Here is a 17,784-nt window from a genome sequence, read left to right on the forward strand (position 1 = left end):
TTCAATAAGAGGCGGACCCGGTCATATCTTAAAGCTAAAAATCGAGTATAACGCCGGTGATGAGAATTCCAATAACATGCAAGTCAATTGGCCCGTCCCGTGGACCACCTAATTAGTGTGTCGCAATTAACTACTTTTATTAGGCAGGGAAACATCTCAAGACAAAGCAGCTAAACAAAACAATAGACAGTTACACTATGAGGATGAGCTGTAAATAGCCTCGTTAACAAATCACAAACAACAACGGCGGCAGCGGAATTTTCTCTGCCGTCTGCGGCACTGAATGACTCTGCGACTCGCAATAACGCTCTTTCTCCATCCAGGTAGGAATAACTGCGGCGACAACAACGGCAAGTGCTCGCACATCTGCGTGGCCGGACCAGCCACCACCGACTGCGAGGCCAAGTACACGTGCCTGTGCCCCAGGGGTGTCAAGATGCGGGATGACGGCCACACGTGCAACGTAAAGGGGATCACGCCGCATCCAGACCTAATCACCGGTAGGTTAATTTGATTGGAGCCTTTTGCTGCCGGGAATTGCCCGAGCGAAAGGTTGTTAGGGGAAGGGTTGGCGTGGGGGGGGGGGGGGGTAGAAATTTGTTTATAACTATAGGATTTGTATAAATTTCAACATCTCAATGATTTAGATTAGGCCTACTCCAATAATGGTGCCATAACGAGAATTATAGAATTTAGTAGTAGCAGTAGTAGTAGTAGTAGTAGAAGTAGTAGTTTTTAGTTTTCAAACCATCGTTTATTCACTTTATACACAAAATTGGACAAAGACTAAAAAATCAGAAAATGAAAACCGGTTTCCAAAAAAAGGGAGAAAACTGAAAGGGAGAACCTACGAAATACAATGAATTTACAAATATTTACAAAATAAGTACAGAAAAACTCAAAAACGGCGTGAGATGAAAAAGACGAAATCCTGATGACGAAAGATAATTGAGGTAAAGCTACATGGACAGATATCGATCATAGTAGTAGTAGTAGTGGGACACCAATTACTTACCTGTAATTCAGGAACTGTTTTTGTTTTATTACGGCAATGATCGAACACTATCCGTAAAGTAATTATTCAGTTTGCACTTGTAAGAGCTCCCTCTGACTCTGTGTCTCTCTGCCTCCCTCTGTCTCTATCCCTCTGTTTCCTAGTCTGCTCTCCGACTGCCCTTCTTTGTGTGTCTGTCTGCCTGTCAGTCTGTCTGTCTGTCTCTACACTCTCTCTCTGCGCCCTTGGACACTTAAGGTAGTATGCACCTCGAAAGTGAAAGACTTAAACTTTTGCTATAACTTTCCTTAAAGAATCTTTTAATCATTCTCTTTCAAAATCAAGAATAAAAACAGGGGTTCACCATGCAAATTTTGGTACTAGAGAAACAAATTACCCAAGATTTACCGATATTAGAAATTCAAAATGGCCGCCATCCCTGTGTTAACTCTATGGAGAAATGTAAAAATTTTCGGATTTCGAAAAACTAAGCCGGTGAAAAGTTTTCTTTAACCAAGAGCTATAAAATGAACCCTCACAAGTGGTATATCAGAAGAGAATTGTAAAAGTTTGAGAGTCCGAATGTCTGTCCCCGAGGTGCGTTATACCTTAAACTCATCTTTGTTAAATGGTCACAAGCGTGACCTCAATCTCCTCTCTGACATCAAGTGTGACCTCACACTACATCAATGGAAAGCCAAAATATCGCATCCGTCTTGCGCAAAAGCGTCAAATTTTAAACTTTTTCTCCTCCATATACTCTCATATAGTCACGGCAGTGACTCCCAACCGAACATCTGATTTTTTCACCTTAGAGGCCAGGGACACGAGTCGAGCTTGCCTCTTTCAAGCGTTCACACGTGTCTAATATACCCACGGCAAGATAACATTCTATCTCTCATTAGGATCTTTTACAGCCAGGTCCTTAAGTTCTTACAGTAAAGAACCTTAAACATTCGTTTTGGTATGGTAGACAGTTCTCATTTCAGTTTTACGCTGCAGGGTGATGATATCATCTGATAGACTAAATGCTCCCATAAATCGCTGTGTTGCATTTAATACAGGGTAACGAGTAGACGTGGTTGGGGCCGCCGCTGGGTATGCTAATCTTGCTAGATCTACGGCGTTTGAGGATTGTGCCGGAATGGTTTCTCGACAAACTGTGCGGTCAACCATATCCGTGCGCGGGTGCTTGCCCCTTCTCTCGTCTCTGCGCATGTAGACCCTTTCTCTCCATCTGGTTTTGACACTATTCAACACCTGTTTGACAATGTCAACTTTTAAAGATGCGATTCAAACAACTATGCCGAAGTAACTACTTGTACATATCTACGCGTTCCTTGAAAATGTTCGTTGAAATTGCATCATGGGATGTGTTCACAACAATTATTAACCCAGAGAAATATTATCATACACCTTAGAAGTACAAAGTCGCTCTTTTTTGACGTTTTGCGATATCAAGAAAACTTCGAATACTTGCATAAAGTCACTCATTGTACAAAATGTATCCTAAAATGTGTATTCTTATCTATATGGAAGGCACCGACAATTAAGATTTCATTCAAAAGCTCGCATGAGGTCCAAACTTTTGCAACAGTGTATACTGTGTTCAGCCATGCATGGTGACAGTTGTACACGGAACTTGATTTTTTAGTACAGACCGGAAAATATTTCTCTGAATGTTAAGTGTTGTCTGGCTGCAAGAAGAGTTAAGGTTCTTCACAGTTTACCAGTATTTCAGCATGTTTAAAGAAGTAAAACAACACAAACTAGTTTTCATATCAAAAACAATTCTTGAAAAGGTAAAAAAGAGGGACTTTGTCCCTTTAAGAAGACCTTCCTGTGTATACAGTATAATATATTTTAGTAAACAGCTTCAGCACAGTTCATAATTTACATAATATGTACCTGCGTAGTTCGAGCGAATGTGCTACCACCGCTTACTGACAGTTTTAGCGCCATCAGAACATTTGTAAAGTGTGAATGCACTTTGTATGCACTGAAGAGTATACAAACCAAAAAGTCGCTATTTTTGGATAATAATTTGCAAGCTTATATCATTTTGTAGGTCAGTCACATTGTCCGCCATCTTGAAATGTGATCATGAAAGGCTGGTGGACTGAACACACTCCTGAACTCACAGATATAGAACATAGTCTGAAAGAGGAAAGCGATGACGCAGTTCTGGTTATAGAAGTTTGGATATTGTACTCGTAACTGCTTTGGCAAACTTTAAACTTCATAGATTGCTTGATAATTTATTCATTGTAACCTAAGTCGAATGACACACATGTACTAGGTACCAGGAGCCCACTTAAATTCTATCAACCATTTTTTTCTCCCAACAGCCGAGGTAACATATACAATCAGCGTGTACTTGGACTCGTTATTATTCGAGAACCCCGGCAGGAAAGGCGTGAGGTTCACGCTCAAGTGCACCGTCTCATCTAAGAATGGCGGGAAACAGGAAATCCAGTGTCGCCCGGGCGATGAAGACGAGAATTCCACCGACGCCATCGTATTTCAGTATAAATGCAGCGGAAGCAGTAGTGGCGGCAAGAAAAAGTCGAAGAAAGAAAGGAACAGACGAGATGCTTCACAAGGTTACTATGTTTACTTATAACAGTCATGTATTCTCCCTTTCTCTCTCATCTCCCTCTACCAATATATATATATATATATATATATATATATATATATATATATATATATATATTATATATATATATATATTATACTGCCTATGTATATAATATATACAGATAGATAGATAGATAGATAGATAGATAGATAGATAGATAGATAGATAGATAGATAGATAGATAGATAGAAAAATAGATAGATAGATAGAAAAATAGATAGAAAAATAGATAGATAGATAGATACTTCGAAGTTTCCACATGTCTGATTGAAGAATCGTATTTACAATATTTACACTTCATCTTTCGTTTTTGCACCATAGGTCGAAGCATCCCGAAAGTTTCCCTAAAAAAAGTCGGCACGGAAATGTTGCAAGCTGCTGTGACCCGTGACATTCCATTTGTCTTGCGATGCAGAGCGAAAAAGCCTAAATCCGGAAGTCAAGAGGGAGAAGCCGCGAATTGAGCGTCGGATGTTCACCGTCTCACTTTGAGCTCCCCGACGGGAAGAAGGAGAAAATAAGGAAGGCGCGCAAAGGGGCAACGTACAAATGCAAGTCACAGAGTAAGCGGAAACGAGGGAGGAAAGCTGATAATTAGAAGAGCTCTCATATTTTGACTCTGCGTTGTTTCAACGAATAGCGAGATACTTTTTACGCGCGCTGCTGTGAAGTGAGTATTTTGTTGGACTCAACAAATATGCACCGAAGTTGGCGATGCGGAGCTGGACAACGCCATTTGTGCCCGCATCATCTAATGGTTACGACAATATATAAAAACGCTCACAAAAAAACCGCTTTTTGTTACCTTTGCGAACATTCATATTTATATGAGAACAAAGACTTTGTTCCCTGGAGACTATTTTTATCAGAGACAGCTTACTGGTAAAGTATCCCTGCTTGCTCTTTCAGCAAAGAATTCTGTCCAAGATGTAAAGGATTTAAGAAACGTTTTATTGTCTTCGACACAGACAGTGGGTTCGAGGGCAAGCAACAAGCAAGACACGCTTGGCCCATAGCGTATGACTCATTTCGGCGTTTCCCGCCAGATTCTGCAAAATTTATTGACGAATCGCACGCGCATGTTCATAATGAACACATCATGCGTGCAACAGTGCGTCATGCGTAATGCAGTCGCTCATAAATTGTTTTAACAATACTGTCGAGCCATCATTTGAAATGATTGGCAAATACAGGAACACATTGCCGAGGTGTAAAAACTGATGACCATGACCGGAGTTCAACGGGACAATGATTTTGGTGTAATGGTGAAATGTACCGTAGTATGATGACGCAAACTCCAGCGTTTGTGTCCAAACATTGTTGTGATTTATAGTGCTTTTGGTAGAATGCAATTTACATACAGTATTTCAGCATCTTAGTGCCCAAATACATATAGCTAGCACGCAGATTTTACCATCTTTTGAGACTAATAGAATGTCTTGACCCTATTATCCACAAAAATCTCGACCAAGCTGGTTTTGAGTTACATATTGATCACTAGAGAACTTTAGGAGAAAGTTTTATCGGACTTCGTCTAAGTATTTATTAATTCGTAAATAGACATGAATTCGACAGCTGACTGCCGACTCCCGAGCCCTAAACGCAGACGACAAGTGGGCCATTTTCGCGCGCGCAACCCCCACTCATGTGTGTTTGAAGCACCATTGATTATCGAGGCCCCGATGATCTTCGATGACCTATCACTAGGCCACAAGATCTCATTTGTCTGGGTGAATGTACTGGGCGCGGTGTTGTCGAAAGGCACGTAAAAAAAATAATAAAAAAATTACACAGGATCAGCCAGCTCAGATGATCCCAATAGCAGTAAATAAACATAACATATTGATGCCATTTATCTCCCAACAAATGAATTAAGTACTTTTTACGTACCATGATGGCAAGTTAGCAACTAGAAAGTATCATTGCCTTTACGTTTTCTGCAAGAGTGTAAATTTGCATGAGCCAATGGACGTTTTTGTAACAGGGTTTAGTTTTGTAAAACGAAGGTCGGTACAAGAAGTGAAAATCACGTTATTTGTGTGAACCTCGAGTATTTTAGCCACTCCTTAGTTTCTTTATTACCTGTAACACGCTACTTTCTTGACATTGGCCTGGTGCCTAGTCTTCAGCGAAAATTTTAGCCTAAAGTTGTAATTGACAACGACCATAACGAAACGACTAAAAAAAAGTAAGAAAATGTGTGACGTTGACTTCATCCCACTGCCTGGCATTTCCCGCCAAATCGAGAAACAGTTTCTCGTGAGTGTAAACACGTTCTACCTTTTTATGTATTTACTTCCAGTTGATTAATTTCCAAATGCAAGTAGATATTATCCCATTCATTGGGTGTACATAGGGGGATATTCATGTTGTAATAAAATGAGAAAATCCAGTGTCTATCAAGATTACATTTTGCGGTCACTAATCTGCACATGTTAGATTCACAGCCAATGTTACATGCTGTCGATGTCGAAACTGTTGCGGATGTCGGGTTTTTTTTATTTCACAGACGATGAAAGCTTTGTTATTAGCAAAAAAAATCCGTTTGTTCTATTTGAGAAGGGGTGACGCATCAGCGGTTCTGTTCAGAGCAAATATAGTCTGAAAAACAATGGGGGAAGACAGGAACGATCAGCTCACAACCTCGTGGCATGTCGCCTTTTACTGTTTTGCTTTGATATATGTTTTGTTTCATTTGGTCGTTTATTTATGTTTTGAATTCTGCTAACTCGTGACTGAATGTGCAAACCTTTTTTGTGAATCTTACACATTGAAATGAATAGACAAGACTACACGGGGTTTAAGTCGTGGAGAACTGTGCGGCTTTGCCAAATCTGCCTGGCACTATCTCACCATAATGGGCCCGTTGAAAAGACCCCACTTATGTCGTGAAAAGGGGCCGGTTGTGTTAGTGTTTATCCTTAGCAAAGCGATCGCATGGCAGCATTGACGCAAAATGGGCTAATTTTAGCTCTGCCGCTGGCCAACGTTTCGGCGAAGACTCGGACTTTAATTCTCCCCGAAGACATAAACTGTAATACTAAGAGAACTGATATTTGACATCTGAAGAGTACGCCTTTTTTCAGAATTAGTGGTAATATGTAACTCCTTGCATGCAACGACTTCCGGCGAGCATAGCCGTTTACAAACTCGACAGAGAAGTTTCCCGCCTTGCTAATAAAACACGAATTTTAGGCCTATACATTGTAAGCGATTTCGATTAATTACAAACCCTTTGACGTTAGAGGTAAAACACGTGTAATTTGATCGCATCTGTTCATCTAGTGCGACAACAGTAGCTTGTGCCCTGTCTTCACTTGTGTTAAAGCGTGACATGAAGGAAAGAAAATTGTCCACTCTGGTTTTAGATGTAGACGCGATTTTCTTTTCGCTAGAATATTTCGAGTGGGGTTGTCTGGCGTTTCTGTTTATTTTACCTGGCTTACATCAGTATGGGAACATTTCTTAATCCATGACAAGCTTATCGTGGATGGGAAATGTCATCAGACAACAGCGGTCACAATAATGGAATAAATGTTTCTGGCGACCTAAGAAACAATTCGAAAAATGTCTCCTTAAACGAAAACACAGCAGATGCCTCTGCGGAAACAACATTAGCTGCCCCAGCATCGTTGGCGCGGATAATTACGTAAAATGTACAGCAACTCCACGGTTTCTGTAAAATCGTGGGGTCAACTTGATCAGACGCCAGTTTTAAATTAGGGGGACTTGTAATCCCTTCGTTGACACGCTCTCCCATAACCTTTTCTAAGTGTCCGCAAGAATACTTCAAATATGTACATTATCGAGGAAGGATAACACAGATGTAACATTCTGGAGCCGTTGTGTCATGAACTGATGATTCTCAAAACGGAAACCGTACCGTCAGCCAAGGGATTGTACTTTAGCGCTAAATGCTATCGTCATCGGGTAAATCCCCGTTATTAGTAATGACCTTTCAGCATTGCGAAGCAAATTGATCACGTGATGTCGTGGGGGGCGGGGGGTTTCAACTTTACACAAGCGAGAGTTTTAAGGATTATCTTGTATTTATTCGAGACATTGGTTTCAATAAACCTTTTTTTTTTAAATTCGTAATCATTTTAAGAACTTTGTGCGTTGAGCCATTTTTTATAATCCCTTGTTCCATGCCTGGCTAATCTTCTCGCTTTCGAATGATTACATAGAGTGTTTAATCTCCGCCCGACTTAAGATAAACTGCCTTCAAATCTCAACTTTGTAGTGTTCGTTGAAGGTTATCATAACACGATAGACCGAAGGGTAAACCCTGACTTGTATATCTTCCCCTTTTTGAAAAAAAGATCTGAATCAGAGCGAACAAAGTCTATATAGGAGCGCCCTCATATCTCCGATGGAAGATTTCAAACCCTTAAATACCACTCATTCTGCTTTGTCGACTGAAATGTTACAAAAGTACAAATAAAGGCAGTTTGACGTTTTCTCTTTCTCTTTCTGAATGTCAAATTAAGGCAAAATTTATGTAACTTGAACATGGCTTTTAGCCCCAGGGCGTCGAATTATGGCGACGGATTCATTAATGGATGCTGCTCAACGAAACTTTTATTGCATCATTCAGTGTGACAGTGAAATACAGAGGAAAGAGAAACAGGCGGGTTACACATGGGCAAGCAGGCCAGTGACCTTCAGAAATGTAATGATCTCCATTAATGCAACAGCAACCATAAATGTAATATGGTTTATGAATGTAATACAAACATCAACCATAATTGTAGTAACATGGTAACCATAAATGTAATAGCAAAAATCGGACGACAAAAGTAAAGCAAACACACATGCAATAATTCTACATTGCTAAGAATTATCACTTCAAATTTTCATCTGTAAAGGTATAACTATTTCGGTCGTTTTGTTTTTGTTAGTTGATTAAATATTGCAAAGAATGCTTCGCCCAACTCGATGAAAACTTTTGTCATTTCATTCATTATGACATGGATAGGCTATCAAAACTAAGCAAAGTCGGCTCCTGGAACGAAGACAAAACCAAGTCTTTTTCCCTCTCTTTCAACCAAATCTGCTATTATTATTCAAGACCGGGACAGACAACTGCTGTACAGATTTAAACAAACCACCTTGAAGATGGAAGCGAGATCTCGCGTCCACCTTGGTCACGTGGTCACGTGAAACAACCGAAAGGCGTGAACAGCAAAAGTGAGGAAATGTCTTACATGTGTTTGTTTAAAAGACATTCACAACAAACATTGACAAAGGTTGGCAATACAACCCAGTTCATTCCAGGTCAAAGTGTGTATCATCAATCAACCAGAGCTCCAGTCCATATCTTTTCAGGTTTTGTTACAGGTTTTCGGTTCAAGTTTTCGTTCTTTTAGTAGTGCATTTATAGCGTGCTGCTGCATCTATGGTTAATTGTTTCCCGTTACTTTGGTTGACATTTTACAGTTCGGTTGCTATTAGATTTTATGGGGGTTACAACTTCATAGTTCACATTGCAACAACAACAACAACAACAACAACAACAACAACAACAACAACAACAACAACAACAATAATAATAATAATAATAATAATAATAATAATAATAATAAATAAACAAATAGGTAGACAGATCCTGTCAGAAACCTGATGGGGCAGGCGCACAACTATAGACAAGGAGACGGACACAACCCGACAGACAACTTGAAAAACGGACAAATGTGCTGACAGACAACAGAAAGATAGATGCAACAGATGGAAAAGACAGACAGACGGATAGGTCCGGTCGGTCGGTCTATAGGTAGTCATAGGGTAGGTAGGTAGGGAGATAGATAGATAGATAGATAGATAGATAGATAGATAGATAGATAGATAGATAGATAGATAGATAGATTGATAGATAGATAGATAGATAGATAGATAGATAGATGTATTTAGATCCATAGATACACAAATCGATAGATGAATGGATAGACAGACGTAGACAAAAGGACAGACAGATCGGCCGATGGCTATATAGAAAGATAAATCGAAAGATAGATAGATAGATAAGAGATAGATAAATAGATAGATGGATTATAAATATAATAGCTAGATTATAGATGATAAAGAGATAGATGGATAGATAGATAGATAGATAGATAGTAGATAGATAGATAGATAGATAGATAGATAGATAGATAGATAGATAGATAGATAGATAGATAGATAGATAGATAGATAGATAGATAGATAGATGAGTGGATGGATGGATGGATTGGTGAATGGGTAGATAAGTAAATAGATAATAGATGATTAACAAACTGTCCAACAAACAGATAAACGTACACTCGAACACACACAGAAAGTACGATAAGCAGATAGAAGACCGACTGACGCACATGACGATGGACGAATGGAACCATTTGAACGTAAACGTTTCAGGGTTTAGTCAAGCGTTTGTCAGATAAAAATCGCGCGCTCAACCGTTTCGTGTTGCACGATCCTGGTGTTGAAATGTACCATCGGTACACACCCACATCCCAGCTGCAAAATGGTAGGAATGGGGCGTCTCATTCCGCTGATGGATTATGAACATAAACAACGGCAAAAAAACAACAAACAAACAAGCAAATAAGCCAGACATCAAACAAACAAACACATCAACTAACAAATGAACAAACAAGGGCCTCAGTCCTCGCCGCAAGAACGTTTTCAATCGGGGGGCTGCTCCATTGAAAGTCCTCTTTGTATGACTGGGTTGTAATGAGTTCGATGCGAACAACGGGGCCATACCTAATGAGAACCATAATTACACCCATTGTATCGCCCCTGAAATGGCCGGCACATTGTGGGCGAAAGATGTTTGGTTGTTTTTCAAAGATTCACCCCTTTGATGACCAAAATGTGGATCTTATCCAAGACAAACAGCCATTGTGTCCGCTGAGCGGTAACAAGGCTCATTTAGAAGTTGGGATTACTCGGAAGAAAAAAAAAAGGTTTCTTTGGTAGTCTTTCCTTTGTTTGGTACAATATTTTCGCGTGAAAGTAGCTTATATCTCGTCGAAATGTTGTTCTCAGAAATTGACACTCGGCCTACACGCTGAAAGGGTTAAGGGCGAAATCTCACAATCCGTTCAAGTTGTCGAAGAACGAGCGAATCCGATTTACTTCATTCACCATGTATCACTGTGCAGATGTCATAAATAAAAAGATCTCATTCAGACACATCAATTCATGACAAGAATATAACCGTTTCAGTGGTATTACTGTACCTTTTTTTTTTCTTCATGACAAATGAAGTAAATACGCGAAGCGGACGTTTAAGGAGACGCTACATTAAACCAACACGCTAAATCTATTGGATAATACTTGCGCGGAGTAATCCTTTGTAATTGCGTATTACTGCCTTCTTACCCAGAAAAGTCTTCGCTTGGTTTTACAGTCTGAAGCCTAATCATATGGCATTACGATTCATTTCGAAGATATAGGCACATTCTTTTGGCTTTTATTCAACAAGCGATTGCGCGGTTTCTTAAACAGAGAAGTACGGCCGGCGCAGAAACGCGGGACGCGCGACTCAGAATGGGTAATCTTAAGCTACTTGTATCATTAGTATATCTGCTGGGTAGTTTTCGCTTTATCCTGGGATATAGCTAGCAAAGAGTTTTCAGAGAGACAATGCCGCACGTTTTTTGTTGCTTTTCCGGTGTCGTGAAATCAGCCGTGAACCGAGCGGTAATCGTATCTCAAAACCTTCGCGGAATTACACGCTAAAGTTCGCAATTTTTGGACAAGCAGCCGTTTCCGTATACATTGTAGTTCTGAGTGATCCGACCTGTTTACTCTCAAGTGTCTGTGAGCGCGGTCGAATGTACGCTTAAGTTGTCAACCGCAGTGCTCCAGCTCGTTTCTGAGGTTCTGTCAAATGTATATGTGAATTCACAACTGATGCAAAAATAATCGATTAAAAATATCGCCTGAAGACAGGAAGTTGTCCGTATGTATTCTGGTATCAAAGTTAAATAAAGATTCGTACTAATTACCAAATCGTGTTCCACTACAGCAGTGCCTCTTTTCGAGGACACTTGAAATAAAAAAAAGCTTTCAATTTATTTGTAAGACCATGTGCCGTGTGCATCTTTTGTGTCAGGTGACTTGTGCTGGCTCCTTGTGATTAACTGAACATGTCCCAAGAAAGAAAGACATTACTGATGGGGTGTTTTTTGGTGTTAATTTTATTTGAAAAGTGGCAAGGATAGTAATTTCGTAGTACCACAAATTCTTGAACCGAACTTGTTGTCGGCGAAACATAGAGACCAATGATTTACTTTATTGTCACGGGTATCTCATCACACTTTATCTGAAACAACGGCCAGTAATTTGCCGTCAGCGGCACCACGCCAGATAGATTTCACGATGCCGATAACTCCTCACCCACACTTCATTACGTTTGGCGACTTCGACAGTCTAGCAGTTGTTCGCACTGTCTGCGCTATTTTTGGCGCCGTTCTAGTGCACAGTACTGCGCTCCACAATTACAAGGGACTCCCCTTTCATTCCCATCACTGTCGCCTCAAGTTTTGGTGTTTTAGTCCCGCTTTAACTTCTAATCCGCATTTGGTAACATATTTTCTGTTTCAGAGCTGCCCGCTCGGCGCCGATGTATAGTTCCCCCGCAGGAGAAAAGTAAGCTTATCCAAGATTGGTGTGTGATGGAGTATTTCGTGTACAGCCTCGGCTCCTCCCCAACACCCGGGGCGGACTAAAGCACCTTGTCTCAGCATAAAAGCCCTTATGTATGACTGGGCAAAGCCCGACCTTCTTTTGGCTTGACCCCAAATACAACATCTGCATATTCATGTTGCCTTCCACTTGTATATGTTAGGACAAAGTTGGTTGGGGTCATATATCTTCAATTTGGCCACAGCAAGAGAAATAACCAGGGTCTACAATTACAGAAATGACACAACAAGGCGCCAATACAGCAAACTGGGTATTCTTGATGGTGTTAAGAACACCACCGTTCAAACAAAAACGCCCTCCGGTCTACTGGCACAATTCGGTGAACGGATTTCTGTATAATCATTGCTGTTCGAGGCATCAGATGAGACGCCTTCTCACTAAAAAAATAATACGTTGCAGGGAAGCAAGCTCCGATTGGATGTAAGTTTTCTCTAGCGTTACGTTAAAGGTAGGCAGTCGACGGAACCGCGCGTGTGCGACTTTCTCGTTTACAATCTATTTCATGCGTGATATCTAGATGCATCAAGTCAACATCGCTACAACATTTAAATTTTACGATATTTATTGTAAACAAACATGTTTTAACCTTCATCAACCACCAGCGTACCCTAGATACAGTGTTTACATCCGTCGTAGGGGTCACTGGCAACCTTTGAGCAGAGTTCCGACGACTGCCTCCCCTTAATGTTATACCCGAGAGTGATATCACTAGAATTGTTTTGTATAACATGCGCGGACCAAAAAAAATGGTTCAGTACACCTCTGAACATTAAAGGGACAAAGTCGGCCATTTTTCATGAATTTTGTTTGATACGAGATACTACTTATATTGTTTGACATGTTGAAAGATACTGAATAAATGGGTGACCATGCATATATTCGACCCCGGTTTTAGACAAATTAAATGAAACCTTCGCAAAAATGATTTAATGGTCATGACCATTAATTAATTTTCGCGATGGTTTCGTGTATCGTGTCTAATATGTCAAACAAAATCAATAGTATCTTATATCAAACAAAATTCATGAAAAATGGCCGACTTTGTCCCTTTAAGGCCAAACTGCTCGATAGAATAAGCTTGCTCTTCTCCAGAAAGCGCGATATCCATTACTGCGTAATTCAATAGACTGGTGAGTTGAGTAGACACACATATGGACCAGTGCAAACGAAATAAATTAACATTCCCGCTGCCATGCAACCACTTGATAAACCCATTACATTAGTACACTGAAATTACGAAGTTCTAGCCACGTGTCCCGCTAACAACTCCCCTGTTGAAAACGACAACATACTAATTGCAGCCCTAGGGAACGTCAAAGTGCCCAGACTTTGCTTACCACCAAGGAGTGAAGATTTTGTGGCGAAGGAAATCTTCGCGTAGTTAAATAGTTACGGGTTATATATATATACTATATATATATATATATATATATATATATATATATATATATATATATATATATATATATATATATTATATATATATATATATATATATATATATATATACACGGAGACAGCACATCTAAAATAAATTAGTATGAGAGTGTGTCGATATCCAGATAACGTTCGGTGTTGAAAATGTAACAATATTAAATGTTTCAAGGTTACGGTCGAATTTCGAAAGATTTCCAATTTGCGCGAACCGTCAGTGATTTGTGCGTCTAAATGTCAGGGGTCGCTGTTGAAAACGAGCCTATTGCGTCAGATTCTGACGTCAGACGTGATTGCATCTTAATTCCCATATCTTTTCAATTTACTCTAATTGGCGAGTGCAACCGTCCAGATCGCTGAACTCTGAATCATTGAACTTACTTTGGTCTCCACCGTATCAGAGTTCACCACCTGCCTGCGTCTCATTCTCTCCAGTTTCATGAACTGAAACAAATTAGTGAGATTTGAAACAGACGTGTGAAAATCTTTGTGAGATCCGCTAGATCCTTGAACTGGATGTAACCTCCCCCCCCCCCAAAAAAAAAAAAAAAACAAAAAAAAAAAACACGAAAAAAAACACAGGCCCCATCAGTATTTCTAGGAATTGTTTTGGAATTTTAAATCGAATCAATCTGGCATGTTCCCAATATTCTCTTCATCGACATCCTCTGATGAGTCAACAAAAACAATGAGTCGACTTTGTGAAATTTCGGCATAAATTCACTTTGTCAGTGACAAGCCATTGACGTAAGTCCCATCGAGCTAGTTTGAGTGAACATCCAGTAACCGTTAGTTCGCCGTGTGGATTGCGCTCACCCTTGGTCCTGTAATACTCTCTGACATTGGAAAGTAAATATACATATTTTATTCTCCTCTCTCCTAAGAATCTAATGAAACAAGGTTGTGTCCAAGTGCAATGAGGTCAAATCCAGATCGTAAAGAAGAGAGCGTTTGACAGACACAGAGTAAGGTCACAGACCCCGTGCAAAGAAACCCTGGCGTTCTTCTCTTGTAAACAAGAGACGCAGAGAACAGAATAAGACGCAACCCGGGGATAGAGTGGAGAAGGCGCACCACGATTTTCTCCACTTTCACCACCGTGTAAATACTGTTTGGCTTCAGAATGGCCATTGGCCTTCCTGCTATTAGTAGTATAGTGTGCCAACTACACGTTTTTAATTTCCTTTCTCTCACATTCACATTTACTCGACGTTTGATTGTCGTATCTGGTGTGGTGGCGAGGGTGAACGTACGTTTTTTGTTGTGGTATTTTTTTGGGGGGGGGGGCTGGTTAAAGGTATACTGTCACCTGTTCCAATTTTGCCACAGTAACCATTGAAAGAGAAAATCTAACCAATCACGGATTTTAAGCGGGTGGCCGCTTTTTAAAATAGCGCCATCACATGGGCATTTTGAATACCAAGGAACGCCCCTTTGACCGTATATGGGCATATTTAGATTACAGGTGATTATATACCTTTAAGTTACGAGAAGAATTTGCAAACAGTCACAGATTTTCATTCTCGGTCAAAGACACCCAAACAGTTTTTACAGACGACCTGCAGAAGTGACAAATTTACATCGATTTTTGAAAAATTCTCAGCCACACTCCCTGCCATACTAAGGTGTCTCCTACCAAAGTTTCTCCTCATGTGTTCATGTATACGGCAGGTAGCCCCTGTGATGTACAACCATTTATGCAGTTATACGGTCTGTCCGCCGTATACTGCAAGCCAACGTGTCCAATGCCGCGTGATGTTGTAAAAATAAGCCGATGACGTCATCAAATAAATATTAAATACAGCATTATTTACCAAATCTTTGCCTCATAATGTTTCCAAGTTATCGTTTAACAATATGAGTAGCCTAGTGACCGCACATAGTTTTCTCATCCTGCAGGGCTTAAAAATCGTACGGAGAACGATGCCTTGTTCCTAGGGCCTAGACCAAGTTACAAATAATATTAGTTCTGATATATTTTATATTAATAAGTATTAATTTGAATGTTGAGGTGGTTCACTGGTTTCCCTGCAGTGTCCATCTATCTGTCAATTTATCTAAGAGAAGGGTATACATGACTTGAGTTACACCCATAATAGCGATCAAGAGCAAGAAAGACACACACAAACACACACACAGATAGATAGATAGATAGATAGATAGATAGATAGATAGATAGATAGATAGATAGATAGATAGATAGATAGATAGATAGATAGATAGATAGATAGATAGATAGATAGATAGATAGATAGATAGATAGGTAGGTAGGTAGATAGATAGATAGATAGATAGATAGATAGATAGATAGATAGATAGATAGATAGATAGATAGATAGATAGATAGATAGATAGATAGATAGATAGATAGATAGATAGATAGATATCAAAGTATACAGATGCTCTTCAGGGAAATTACAGTGCTCGATGCTAAAGCAGAACGTTACAAATAATAATGGTTCACTGGTTTCCCTGCAGTGTCCATCTCTCTGTCAATTTATCTAAGAGAAGGGTATACATGACTGAGTTACACAATAATAGCGATCAAGAGCAAGAAAGACACACACAAACACACACACAGATAGATAGATAGATATATAGATAGATAGATAGATAGGTAGGTAGATGGATAGATAGATAGATAGATAGATAGATAGATAGATAGATAGATAGATAGATAGATAGATAGATAGATAGATAGATAGATAGATAGATAGATAGGTAGGTAGGTAGGTAGGTAGGTAGGTAGGTAGGTAGATAGATAGATAGATAGATAGATAGATAGATAGATAGATAGATAGATAGATAGATAGATAGATAGATATCAAAGTATACAGATGCTCTTCAGGGAAATTACAGTGCTCGATGCTTAAGCAGAACGTTACAATAATAATGGTTCACTGGTTTCCCTGCAGTGTCCATCTATCTGTCAATTTATCTAAGAGAAGGGTATACATGACTTGAGTTACACCCATAATAGCGATCAAGAGCAAGAAAGACACACACAAACACACACACAGATAGATAGATAGATAGATAGATAGATAGATAGATAGATAGATAGATAGATAGATAGATAGATAGATAGATAGATAGATAGATAGATAGATAGATAGATAGATAGATAGATAGATAGATAGATAGATAGATAGATAGGTAGGTAGGTAGATAGATAGATAGATAGATAGATAGATAGATAGATAGATAGATAGATAGATAGATAGATAGATAGATAGATATCAAAGTATACAGATGCTCTTCAGGGAAATTACATTGCTCGATGCTAAAGCAGAACGTTACAAATAATAACACAAATTTCTTCAAGTGCAAAGTAATGATATCTGTTTCTTAAGTTTCATGCATCCTGCAATCATCAGACAGAAGAAGTGAAAAGTTTCTTAGCTCAACAGTCTCATATATATGATCGGGACGTACCACCTACCTCTTCTCTGTCTGAAGATTGCAGGATGCATGAAACTTAAGAAACAGATATCATTACTTTGCACTTGAAGTAATTTGTGTTAATATATATTTGCGGGAAGGCTTTAAAATCTGGCTGAATATGGACGCACGAGTAAATCTATTTAAACCTATTTTGGTCTGTTCTTTTCTTTTCTTTGGAGAAGATAAAAGACAAGAGCTATATAATATTCCTCCTAGGCTTTTCTTCCTCATTTCCCTCAAATGCACAAAGAAAAAACCTTCTCGACAACTGTCTCCCAGTCTGATGATTTCCCCTCGCACTGGGAAACCTCTGATAACTATGTGGGTGTATTATGGCTTGCTGGAATTTTTTCAAGAGTGTCCGCTAAGCGACAGAGTAAAATCACTCGCACGATGATGATAAATTGTTACCCAGTCTGACCTGATTACAAGAAATGCATCTTTTGTCCGCTGAGAGACCGCTGGCGAACAATATTATATTTTATGCGAAAAGCTATGTTGACGGTAAAGGGTTATCTGTCGACATCAGTGAAGTTTGATAGAAAGTTATTTGATATTCCTGAGCTCTGGCCTG

Source organism: Ptychodera flava, chromosome 8 (assembly GCF_041260155.1).
Source record: "Ptychodera flava strain L36383 chromosome 8, AS_Pfla_20210202, whole genome shotgun sequence".
In the NCBI taxonomy this organism is placed as follows: Eukaryota; Metazoa; Hemichordata; class Enteropneusta; family Ptychoderidae; genus Ptychodera; species Ptychodera flava.